The sequence below is a fragment of the Pipistrellus kuhlii genome, unplaced genomic scaffold (assembly GCF_014108245.1).
Source record: "Pipistrellus kuhlii isolate mPipKuh1 unplaced genomic scaffold, mPipKuh1.p scaffold_m20_p_42, whole genome shotgun sequence".
NCBI classification, from domain to species: Eukaryota; Metazoa; Chordata; class Mammalia; order Chiroptera; family Vespertilionidae; genus Pipistrellus; species Pipistrellus kuhlii.
Genome location: NW_023425543.1, coordinates 1,478,989 through 1,491,765, shown reverse-complemented (window position 1 = coordinate 1,491,765; position 12,777 = coordinate 1,478,989). Strand labels below are relative to the sequence as shown.

At 52.1% G+C, this 12,777-nt stretch overlaps 1 protein-coding gene across 4 annotated transcripts in view; it reads right to left on the bottom strand.

Annotated features, from left to right (window-relative positions):
* Positions 1-12,777, bottom strand: part of SLCO3A1 (solute carrier organic anion transporter family member 3A1) — a 102,410-nt gene that overhangs the window by 66,903 nt on the left and 22,730 nt on the right. The gene's annotated exons all lie outside the window — the stretch shown is intronic.

Below are 12,777 nucleotides of genomic sequence, written 5' to 3'. Positions count from 1 at the left end.
CCAGAGACAGAAACATAAGGAAGAGATGGCACTCAGCATGAACATACACTGTAGCGTGGATCTAGCCTTCCTCCAAATGTATAAGGGGCCACAAACTCCCCAACTTCCCAGGCACATGTGCCAACACGCACATACTGCATACACCTGTGAGGATCAGCACACATGTGTACTATTTACCTTTATTATAAAAAAGAACGGTAACCCAATGATTCTTGGCCTTACTCCCAACTGCACACATTCAGACAGACTCCGCTGGCCCTGAGGTTTCCCCGGGCACTACAAGTTTCAGATGGCTGGGCCCTCCCAGGTTCAGACCAATTGGTCTGGGAGACACCTGGGCCCTGGGGTTCCTTTAAGGAGCCCCAAGGGATTCTGGGAGCTAACGCAACAACACTTCAGCTCTGGTCCTGGGGAGCTCTGCAGAGCAGCGTTCTCTAACACTGACACCTCCCCCCTCCCCATCGTGACCGGTGACAGGACAGCTGCGGACCCCTCTGTCACCTGCGTTTCAAACCTGATGCCCGTTTCCACTGTGCTTTCTTTTTTTATATATATAATATATATTTTTATTGTCTTCAGAGAGGAAGGGAGAGGAGGAGAGAGAGAGAAACATCAACGATGAGAGAGCATCATGGATCGGCTGCCTCCTGCACACTTCCCACTGGGGATCGAGCCTGTAACCCGGGCATGTGCTCTGACAAGGAATCGAACCATGACCTCCTGGTTCACAGGCTGAGGCCCAACCACTGAGCCACACCAACCAGGCTCCATTGTGCTTTCTAACCCAGGCAAGGCCAACCCTGGGTGTGTGGCTAGATTATTATTTTTTCAAACACCAAATATTGGCAATTGTGGAGAAAAGAAATGTAGCGAGTCCTGGTCTCATTAAAATGCCTTTCAAATACTCCCCCCAAAAGCTCTGAGAGGTCTGGGGGGTGAGGGTGGGGGGGTAAAAACAAAGGCTTCATTCATTCAGCCCGTTCCTTTGTAACACAAGCGAGCATGATGGCCTATGTGCTCAGACCGAGGCTTATTATAAGCAGCAATGCAGTAATGGAGGGAACCCCATGGCCTGCGAGATGGGGGCTTTGGGGTTCACCCAGGCCTTGGTGGTGAATCCAGAGATGCCCAGAAGAGGCCTAAGCAGGCACCCCACCTAGGCAGGACCCCTGGGGACACGAGAGTCACGTGGATCAGTCCGGTGGGTCTGCAGCCCGCTGACCTCACCCTGCGAGCAGAGGACAGTGAAGGAGGCAGGAAGGGCGGGCAGGTGGGCCAGGCTAGAGCGGAAGCCCCATTTCCTCTCTGCCAGGAGGCTTAACACCATGCATCCTTGGCAGCGCGTCTGAAAATGCGGCATCCGCTCGGTTGGAGCAGGTGCGCCCTGTCATGACATATCATGCAGGTACGGACTTCTATGATGACAGATAAGGGTGGAGGGGCAGGGACAGCTGCGGGCAAAAGGAAAACAAGCAGCTCTTTAGAGAGACCGACGTCAAGGCCTGCAGCTCCGTCCCGCCTCCCACCTGCTCTTGGCAGGGCGACCGCAGGGCCGACAGGAAGCCGCGGGGCCTTGACCTCCTTGACTCAGCCTGGGGGACGCCCGTCTGGACGATGTCTTTGGATCAATTAGATCAGAGGCCAATGGCCTCCGTCACAGCACAGTTTGGGGAAGATGGGCCATGGTCGGCAAACCGCGGCTAAGGAGCCCCATGCGGCTCTTTGGCCCCTTGAGGGTGGCTCTTCCACAAAAATACCACGGCCTGGGCGAGACTATGTTGAAGAAGTGGCTTTAGAGGAAGTTTAAGTTTAAAAAATGTGGCTCTCAAAAAAGAAATGTCCATCGTTGTGCTGTTGATATTTGGCTCTGTGGGCTAATGAGTTTGCCGACCCCTGGGCTCAGTAGCATGCAGGAGGCCAGAGGCCTCACATGTGGCTTTTATGGGGCAGTAACAGCCCGTCAGGGAGGAGGTGCGGGCTAAAGGGAACCCCATCTTCCTTAAGGGGAAACAGAAGGAAGGGAAAACAGCTTGATCACTGGAGACCCAGGAGAGGAAACGACAGGAGGAAAGCGAAAGTGGAAGTACCTTGCCCTGTGCCCAGTGAGTAGGAAGTTGTTATTAAATATTAAAACAATGCTTCTTTATCAGGTTTCTACTACAACAGTTAAAAAGAAAAAAAGAAAGAAGGGGGGGGGAGGGGTATCTCAAAATCTCCCGGAGCTTGTGGTTAAAAAAAAATGCAGATTTCCCCGCCCTGGCCGGTTTGGTTCAGTGGATAGAGCGTTGGCCGGTGGACCAAGGAGCCCTGGGTCCCATTTGGGTCAAGGGCACACATGTCTTGGTTGCAGGCCCCTCTCTGGCTCGGGCCCTGGGTGGGGCTCGTGCAGGAGGCCACCAATCCATGTGTCTCTCTCACATCGATGTTTCTCTCTGTCTCTCCCTCCCTCTCCCACTCTCCCTAAGGAATCAGTGGGAAAATACCCTCGGGTGGAGGATTCACAGAAATTCAGGTTCCCCGACGCTGAGATGAGGTCTGGGCGTCTGAGGTTCTATAAAGCACCTGGGGGGGTCTCCGATGCCCACTGCGGGCTGAAGACCACGCCCCTGGCCCTGCAGGTCCACGCACGCATGTACTCACTGTCCCCCTGGAGCTGTGGTCCTCACCCTTCGGTGGCAGCACAACCATTCCAGGTTCCCGGCCTGCAGGCGCCAGCCACTGAGTGGGGGCAGGGCCGGGTCTATAACTGCTCGTTCTCACCAGCTCCCAGGTGATGCCCATGAGCTCATCAGGGACCCTGATTTGGGAACTCAGCTCCCCTGAACTCCCTCTGCCCGCGCGGGATCACAGAGCTTGCTTTTTAAATCAGACGACGGGGGACAGCAGCCCCTCATTCCCAGGTCACAGGCATGCTCTCCTAAACAGGAATGGCGGGCCGCACTTGAGGTGCCTGAAGCAGGGTCAGGCCAGCTGCAGAGACGGGGGCCGGCCCAAAAGGGAGACCGTCAGATCACGCTGTCGCAGAGTCATAGGGCCGGAGGCCCCCGAGGCCACGGCTCCCCTTCCAAAGGGTCAGGGTTGTCAGGAACGCAGTAAGAAGCCAATATCTTAAGAGCAGGTTCTTAAGAAGTTTAAGCTGCTCCCATGAGCCCTCTCGCTTTCTAGCTCCGCCTTGGGCAGCTGCTCCTGGACCTGAACTAGAATCACCTGGGGAGCTTCTGAAACACAGGACTCGAAAGTAACCTCTGAGAGCTGGGCTTGGCCTGAAAGCTTTCAAAGCTCCTGTACCCAGGCTGGTGGAGGTATGTGTGGGCAGAGTGTGTGTGGACACTACAGAGGATGTACACGCATGAATATCTGCGACAGTGCAACCTGGTCCTATCAGTGTGGCATCAGAATGGAGGAGACTCAAGTTCAAATCTGCCTCTACAGATGGTGGGCAGGTACGTGCATGCGTACGCTGAGTGGCTGGATGATGATGATCTCTGAACGCATAGTAATCTGGCCACTCAGTGTATATCCTATAGAATAAAAGGCTAATATGCAAATGGTACCCTGGACCAGGAGTTCGACCAGCAGGCAGGCCGGCTAACTGCCCATGTCTCCTCCTGCTGGCCAGGCTGGCCGGACCCCACCCATGCACGAATTCATGCACCAGGCCTCTAAAACACACACACACACACACACATACACTGGGTGGCCAGATTATTATGCGTGCAGAGATCATGATAATAATCTTTGCCGCTCAGTGTGTGTTACAGTGCAATGACTTAAACACTTAGGATGTATCCTCTTGCACGTTTTATTGCATTATTTGAAGCCTTCATTTAAAATTATTTCTAAAAGAAGAGAAAAATCTAGCTTTGACTGCAATTGGCCAGATCAATCGTTCTGAGCCTGTGTTCCCATGTGTGTGGCGTGGGACAATGTCTGAGGGCTACCATGGCACAGTAGGTACACAGTACACAGTAGGTACACTGGTGCGCCTGCTCTGGGTGACTCCTGGTTCCATTCTGAGCACGATGCCTGCTCATGGCACACACCAGAAACCTAACTATGGCTGCAGACAATGCCTGGCCTGGGGAGTTTACAGTCTGAGGAGAACAGAAAGACAATTCCACATCAGCACACCTCTAACCCTCTGCACGGGACCACCGTCCTGCACGTGGAGAAAAACATGTCCGAGATACAACACGGGTGATCTGGATTGCAGTAGGTTTGCGGGAGGTGGGGGGGGGGGGGCACAGGGGATGCCTCAACATCCCCAGAGCAAAGATCAGAGGCGTGAGGAGGCTTGGCGGGTGGAAGGGAAGTTCAGACTGCCCTGGGGAAGGAAGGACCTTTTGACCCAAGAGTGCTGGGTAGAGTCCTCTGAGATGAAAAGGCCTTGAAGGCCGGCTGAGGGCCCGCCCTTGACTGGAAGTCAATGGGGAGCCAAGGGCGGTTCTGGCGGAGGAGCCATCCATCAGCAGCGTTACGCTGGCATTGCTGCCGAGGATGGAGGGAGCAGAAACTGCCCAGGCAGCGATTTCACCACCGGTGGTGCTGAGAAACAGCGCTCTGGCAGGGCGATGCTGGCAGGACGTCAGAGAAAGTGTCTGTGGGAGAGATGGCCCTAAATGAAACACTTCCACTCTGGGGGGGTGTGAGAGATGACACAGCCCAGCAGGCTGCCCGGAGACCTGGCAGAACTGTAGCCACAAACCACATGCCCAGCAGCAGGGCCGGGTCAGGGAGCAGGTGCGGACCCAGCCCAGGAGACGTCAGCCTCGGACACGACCGTAGTCAAGAAGCCCAGCCAGTGTGGCTCAGTGGTGGAACGTCAGCCTAGGAGCCAGGAGGTCAGGGTTCGATTCCCAGGTTGTGGGCTCCATCCCCAGGAGGGGGCGTGAAGGAGGCAACCGATCAATGATTCTCTGTCATCACTGATGTTTCTCTTTCTCTCCTTCCTTCCTCACTGACATCGATAAAAATATATATTAAAAAAAACAAAACAACAAAACTACAGTCACACAGTGGACCCACCAGACTGGAACAGAGGGAGGCTCGTTTTTTTCTGCAAAGGAGCAGAGAGTTAATATTTTCAGCTACCAGATCACATGGTCTCAGTAGCAGATACTCCACCCACCCCAGCACAAAGCAGCAATATACAGATGAAGAGCATAGCTGGTTCCCATCAAACTTGAACCAAACACACAGAGGGCTGGATTTGGCCCCAGACTCTCTCTACACTAATATAAGAGTGACATGCTAATTGACCGTACCTTTGTGATGCCCACCAGCCAATCAGGAGTGAGTATGCAAATTAACCCAACAAAGATGGTGGGTTGATTTGTATACGCAGGCACTGAACGGCCAAGGGACAGAGTGGGATGCTCTGGGCCTCTGGGCAGCATGGGAAGGCAGAAAGATGGCTCCAGGCCGGAGCAGAAAGGAAGGCCCATTTTTGCACAAATCTTCATGCATTGGGCCTCTACTCTATAATAACACAGGAAACCACGTTACCCATGTGTCTATTAATAAACAAGCTGGCCATTGATAAAAAAAAAAGCATGTGAGGCCCTCCTGTTGCTGACAGGAAAAGATCATTCCAGGCACAATGTGAATGCAAGTTTGTTTTCTCCACCCATGAACGTAACTTGTGAGCCAGTTTCCATTTCTTCTCCAATGGGCCAAGGCCCTGTCTCCTTGCAGTGAAGGGGGAGGGGCGTGGCCCAGGAAGCCCGGGGGGGGGGGCCACTAGCCCCTCCCTGCAGCCTCTGCAGCAGCCATTTCATCCGGTGAGGCACCTTATGTGGGTTTGTTTTTGTTGTTTTTGTTGTTATTGTTGTTTTTTTAAAATATATTTTATTGATTTTTTACAAAGAGGAAGAGAGAGAGAGAGCTAGAAACTTTGATGAGAGAGAAAGATCGACCAGCTGCCTCCTGCATATCCCCTACCGGGGATGTGCCCTGCAACCAAGGTACGTGCCCTTGACCGAAATCGAACCTGGGCCTTTCAGTCTGATGCTCTATCCACTGAGCCAAACCAGTTTCGGCTGCACCCTGTTTCTTAGTCTCTCTCATCAATCTATTCTCCCCCCAAAACTCGGTTCCTTTGATGGCCCTCAAGTGCATCAGAAACATTTTTTTTTATTGTTCTTTATATTTAATGAAATCTTATGTTCAATTCATTCCACCAGAATGTGTAGCCTTTTATGATTCTCTCCTTTAAAAAAAAAAAAATCTCTAAATGTATTTGCTTCCTACGTATAAATCTTGTGATTGATTTTTCTCTATAGCTCAGTGGTCCATCATAGAAAAAACAAAAACTGCCCATCTCTACTGGGTACGACTAATACAATTTTCTTCCACTCAGTTACTGAGTTGTATACATTTCACATCAGAGAGTTTGACATCAGGCCTACTATTATTAATAGTTTGTGTTTAGCATCCTTCACACAAAAACTTCAGGCTATTTTTCAATTCACAATTTATGGGGTACCAGGTGTCTTTTATTACAGAAACTCCAAGAACAATAGAAATTTAATGATTTCCTCAGCAGTCAACAAAAATGCAGGGGACCAGGCACAGTCTGAAGAAAGAGATGTCTTCCCTGGCCGGTGTGGCTCAGTGGTTGAGCATCGACCTAGGAACCAGGAGATCGTGGTTCTATTCCAGATCAGGGCATAAGCCCAGGTTGTAGGCTCGATCCTCAGTAGGGGTCATGCAGGAGGCAGCTGATTGATGATTCTTTCTTATCATTGATGGTTTTATCTCTCTCTACCCATCTCCCTTCCTCTCTGAAATCAATAAAAACATTTTTTAAATACTTAAAAAAAAACAAGAAGAAAGCGGCTATTGCCTAACTCAGAACCAGAGAGCTGACAGCATTTTGCTCTGTGCACTGGTGACATGGGGCCAGAACTTTAAAAACTATCTACGTGGACTCTAAAGGGAAAATGAGGATTCATTTGAGGTGAAGAACATAATGAAAATGCAAAGTACCACACGATGACCTGTAATTACAAGAGCCGTCGCACGTGGGAAATCAAGAGATGAAGCAGAAGACGGCTGGAGTGCACGATTGGTACAATCACCCTAAACATTCAGACTGGAGGAGTCAAGGAAATAGCTTTCATATCTCCTAGCACCGTGGTCGGCAAACCATCGCGGCTCATGAGCCACATGCGGCTCTTTGGCCCCTTGAGAGTGACTCTTCCACAAAACACCACGGCCTGGGCGAGTCTGTGTTGAAGAAGTGGCGTTAGAAGAAGTTTAAGTTTAAAAAATGTGGGTCTCCAGAGACATTTCAATCGTTGTGCTGTTGGTATTTGGCTCTGTGGACTGATGAGTTTGCCGATCACAGTGCTAGCAAATGAAATGGGCCCGATGATGGAGAGCTCCTAGGAGCACCATGAATCAACGGCCCGGGCCAGGAAAACCAAGATGAAAAGCCACAGTCATTCTCTCTCGGTAATCAAACGTTCGTTTCATTTACAAAAAAGCTTCCATATGGAATTCTGCCTCCGTAAAGCACTGTGTGCTGGCCCTGGACCATGGATATCGCAGAGCCAGCTCCTTCTGCAAGGGAGGGCATGCATTTCCAAACAGCCCCAGAGCCCACAGCATGGTACTCTACCAGGTTTCACTCATACCAACGCCCTGCAGGGGGGTGCATCCTATTCAACTTCTTGTCACTTCCTTTCCCTTTTCATTAAGAAACAGACCCAGCCGAAACTGGTTTGGCTCAGTGGATAGAGCGTCCGCCTTCAGACTGAAAGGTCCCGGGTTCGATTCCGGTCAAGGGCATATACCTTGGTTGCAGGCACAACCCCAGGAGGGGGTGTGCAAGAGGCAGCTGATTGATGATTCTCTCTCATCGACGTTTCTAACTCTCTATCCCTCTCTCTTCCTCTCTGTAAAAAATCAATAAAATATATTTTTTTTTTAAAAGAAAAGAAAAAAGACATGGACAAACCGCTTGAGGCCCTGCTTTCAAGTCCAAGGTCCTCTCCGCTGAAACGGATCAGCCCCAGGGCTGATATCTCTGGTGATCAAGTCTCATTCCGAGCCCCCCAACCCCAAACCCCAAGTAAATGTGTTGTGTTAATTGTGTTAATAACACAGCTCGGCTTAGACACTGGAAGTCACTGGAAGCCTCTTGCCCACAGTTCGTTTTGCTTTAAAGGTTTCTTTTGCATGTAAAACACAACCCTTCATGTACATCTGCAGAGACTGGCCCTGAGGAGACCTGCCTGCCCTGCTGCAGGCTGGGAAATAATTGCCGAGGAGTTCTCCCCAAAGGGCAGGCAAAGAGCAGGGAGCGGGTTCCGTGAGTCCCAGCCTCAAGTCCAAGGTGCCCGTGGGGTCCAGTGAAACAGCCTCTATTCCTGCCCTGCAAGCCACAGCCGGCTCCCGAGACGCACAGGCCCGGGGGGTCCCTGCTCCGTGCCCCTGGGCAGCGGGAGCATGTGATAGGGGCCGGTCCTTGCTGGGTGGAGTGGGCGCAAGCGCATTGAAATCACCTGAGAGCATTTCAGAACTGCAGAACCGCAGTCCTCGCCGGGACCTGCATGGTAATGAGGTCCCCAGGTGATGTGCACAGGGAAGTCAGAGGAACACCGCCTGGGGCTGCGGGCTTGATCCTCCCCTCGCCTCCCTCCGTGTGCGATCACAAGGCTCCCGGCGGCAGGGGAGAGAAGCTTATTCAGCCAAACACCCTGTCTCACTGTCTAGCTACCTTCGGGGACGAGGGCACACAAAACCCTCTCTGCGACCTTCAGTGTGTACCCAATGCACCCATCAGTGACTTCCATCGGCTCCATGTTGGATCCCAACTGTACAGGCGTCTGTGTGCCAGCGACTATGGTCCCCTCCCCTGTGGTCCCATTGCCCTGCACTGCTCCTTCCCACCCACCACCCAAGCAATTAAAGAGATGCTTGAAGGACCGGAGGCATCACCTATCACCATCCTACGGTTTCCATGGCACTCAGAACAAAACCCTAACCCCAGACCTCAGGCTTCAAGGTGAAAAACCCCACCGCACCCAGTCCTCCACAGTCCCGTGTCCCCTTCCAACCACACAGGCCTCATTCCGATTCTGCAAAGAGGCCAAACACGGCCCCAACTTCGAGACCATTTGTTGCTCCCTCTGCCTAAACCCGTGGTCGGCAAACCACGGCTCGCGAGCCACAGGCAGCTCTTTGGCCCCCCGAGTGTGGCTCTTCCACAAAATGCCACGGCCTGGGTGGAGTCTATGTTGAAGAAGTGGCGTTAAAAGAAGTTTAAATTTAAAAAATGTGGCTCTCCAAAGGAATGTCAATCGTTGTGCTGTTGATATTTGGCTCTGGTGACTCATGAGTTTGCCGACTACTGGCCTAAACCATCTTGATTTAAAAAAAGTATTTAATTGATTTCAGAGAGGAAGGGAGAGGGAGAGAAACATCAATGATGGGAGAGAATCCTTGATCGATTGCCTCCTGCATGCATGCCTCACACTGAGAATCAAGCCCGCAACCAAGGCATGTGCCCTGATCAGGAATCAAACCACGACCTCCTGGTTCCTAGGTCACCACTCAACCACTGAGCCATGCTGGCTAGGCTGCCTAGACCATCTTGTCTCAGATGACAAGACTGTCTCCTCACCCAACAGATTCTGAAGGAGGCTTTCCTTAAGCCCCTTCTAGTATTGATTGCACTCAGGCGCCTGATCTGAAAATTCCTCTCAGCCTCAATGGGCAAGGATTCTATGCTCTCTGCTCTCTGGCTGGCCCTCTGGTCCGCCCACCTATTCTGTGACGATTCCGGGACACGTGGCTGGGAGCAAGCGGCGCTGGGCAGGGCAGGGCCCGTGCAGAAACCCCTGGGCTCTGGGGGTCTGCAGTCAGCACTGCCTTCGGGGTGCTTTTGTGCAAACAGTGACTCAAACCTCTGCCCCGATGCTTCCTTCCCCTGACTCACGGCCACATCCACGTGCTCACTTCCAGGAACATCGTCTCCTAAGACCCGGCAGGCCCCTCGTGGATCCCGTTACCTCGCTTGTGCAACGGGAATCTGAGCCCCTTGGAGGCTGCGGTGGGATTTAGAAATCGTCCCCGACCAGCGTCAGAGGGACGGCGGTGGCAGGCAGTTGTCCTTTTGACGCGACACTAGGACCCCGTTGAAGGACGTACCTGTGGGTTCCTCCATTCTCTAGGACAAAGGTCACGTCATTGCGCGACAGCCCTCTGGCCGGCACTCAGGCTGCACCTGCCTCTGTAAGCAGAGCTGCGCTGGAGCACAGCCACCCCGTCTGTTCCCGCTGCGAGTGGAGCTGAGGACTCTGGAGGGAGCAACAGCCTGCAAAGCCTAAAGCATTTACTCTCGGGCTCCGCACACATCAGCCACTCCCTGCTCTGGGGGACTATCCCTGGCTTTGCTTTTGCTGGGGACACTAGGGCATGGGGCAAGAGAAGGTTTATAATTGCGAGTTCACAAAAACAGTTCATTTTTTATTATTATTAGCTAGAAACCCACTGCATGAAATTCGTACAAGAGTAGGCCTTCCATCCCCCAGCTGATGGCACTGGCTGCCCTCTGGCACCCTGGACCCAGGCTTCCCTCTGGCCACCGGCAGGCACCCAGGATCCGGGCTTCCCTCACAGCCCCAGCTTTGTCAGGGAGGATGTTCGGTCTAATTAGCATATTATGCTCTTATTATTACAGACTAGAAATTCCTGCATGGGGGGTGGTGGTGGTGGTGGTGTCCCTCAGCCGAGCCTGCACCCTCTCCAATCTGGAATACCTCTTGCAATCGAGGACAGCTGGCTCCTAACTGCTCACCTGCCTGCCTGACTGCCCTTAACCATTCTTCCTGCTGGCCTGCTCACCCCCAACTTACCCCCCACTGCCAGCCTGCTCGCCCCCAACTGCCCTCCCCTCCTGGCCTGATCGCCCCTAACCACCTCTGCCTCAGCCCCACCACCATGGCTTTGTTCGGAAGGTCTCCTGGTCTAATTAGCATATTACCCTTTTATTATCAATAGTATAGGTAATTTTTTGCCAGTGTGGGTCAGGGATGGGGAACATCCAGCTCGAGGGCCATAGAAGGACCTGGAAATCATTTGGTCTGGCCTGGCCAAGCCATTAGGGGTGAGTTCATTAAATGCTTGACCAAATGTAACAGGCTACCTACCGTATTTTCCGGCATGTAAGACGACCCCCCTAATTTTACAGTTAAAACATAGGTTTAGGTGTATATTCGCTGTATAAGACTACCCCCCACTTCCGAGGCAACACCAGTTCTTTTTTTAATAGACTGCCTCTCTGACTCTGGCCAATCTGAGCAGGCTTTTTTTCGTTTCAAAAGTCGTCTTATACGCCGGAAAATATGGTAATTTTTTTTTTAAATATTCTATTGATTTTTTACAGAGAGGAAGGGAGAGAGAGTTAGAAATATCAGTGAGAGAGAAACATCGATCAGCTGCCTCCTGCACACTCCCCACTGGGGATGTGCCCGCAACCAAGGTACATGCCCTTGACTGGAATCGAACCTGGGATCCTTCAGTCCACAGACTGACATTCTATCCACTGAGCCAAACCAGTTTCGACTAACAGGCTAATTTTTAAGATGATGACTTTGTATGGCCCATGAATGATGTTATATATATATATATATATATATATATATATATATGATATCCAAATGGCCTTTGGCAGGAAAAAAAGGTTCCCCACCCCTATCATAAATGCTCCAACATTGCCTATTACTAATCTTAATGCAAGCAATTTTTACTGAGTGCTTATTCTGAAGCAGGTTCTGTGCTAAGCAGGCACTTTTGCATATTAATCCTCCTCATCCTTATACAATCCAACATCTCTCGGCTGTTTTGCAGATGAAGAAAGGAAGGTTTCTCATGCCTGGGATCCATGAACCCGAGGTGGAGCCGAGACCAGAGCCAGCCTGTGTGACTGGAATCACACTGCACACGCCAGCTAACTGTGTTTGCTGCAAATCACAGGCAGGCGTTTGTCATTCGTGTAACTGGAGGCGCACAGCGAAATTAAGTGAATGGAAAAGCACGGAGCCACAGCAAGTGTATCCACGGGGGCCAGACACACACACCATACACACACACACACACACACACACACACACACACACGCACTGAGGACGTAACGAGAAAGAGAGCCGCCCGCACTAACTCAACAGGCCAGTCCCCGAGCCACACCCGCTCAGATGGCACTGCCAGCCGGGTCTCTGTGCCCAAGGCAGGGGGACTGGGAGTCCCAAGAGGAAGGACTGACTCTGCTTTTGACTCTCGGCCAGCCCTTCACTTTGCAGCAGCGAGAGGGCGGGCGGGCTCCTCGGATCGGTTAATAACCTGTCCAAAGCAGCAAACCGCAAACGAGGGCGTAATTAAAGTTCTTTTACTTGGGCTTAAGCGTATCTGAGACCTGCCAAGCGCTCGGAGCGAAGCAGCATGTCTTGGAGTTTATTTGGCCTTCTCTCCCCCTGCCGGGGGGACCCCAGGTGCCGAGAAAAGGGAGGAAAGTTAATTATCTGGCTTGCCGGGGCCTGGGAGAGGCGCCCTCCACAAACATCGTCTCATTAAGTCCTGGCGCGAGCTGTGTGGCCCGGGGATTATTGCCTCGGATTCTGAGACGTGAAAGGAGAGGCTCAGAGAGGGGAAGCCACTTGGGCGGGGCACACAGCTCGGGAGGGAGGCAGCGGCATCCCGCCCGGTTTCATTAAAACTGCGTGGCCGCCTCCCGCGCCCTTCATCAGGAGACAGTCAGCAGGCGGGGTGAGGGCG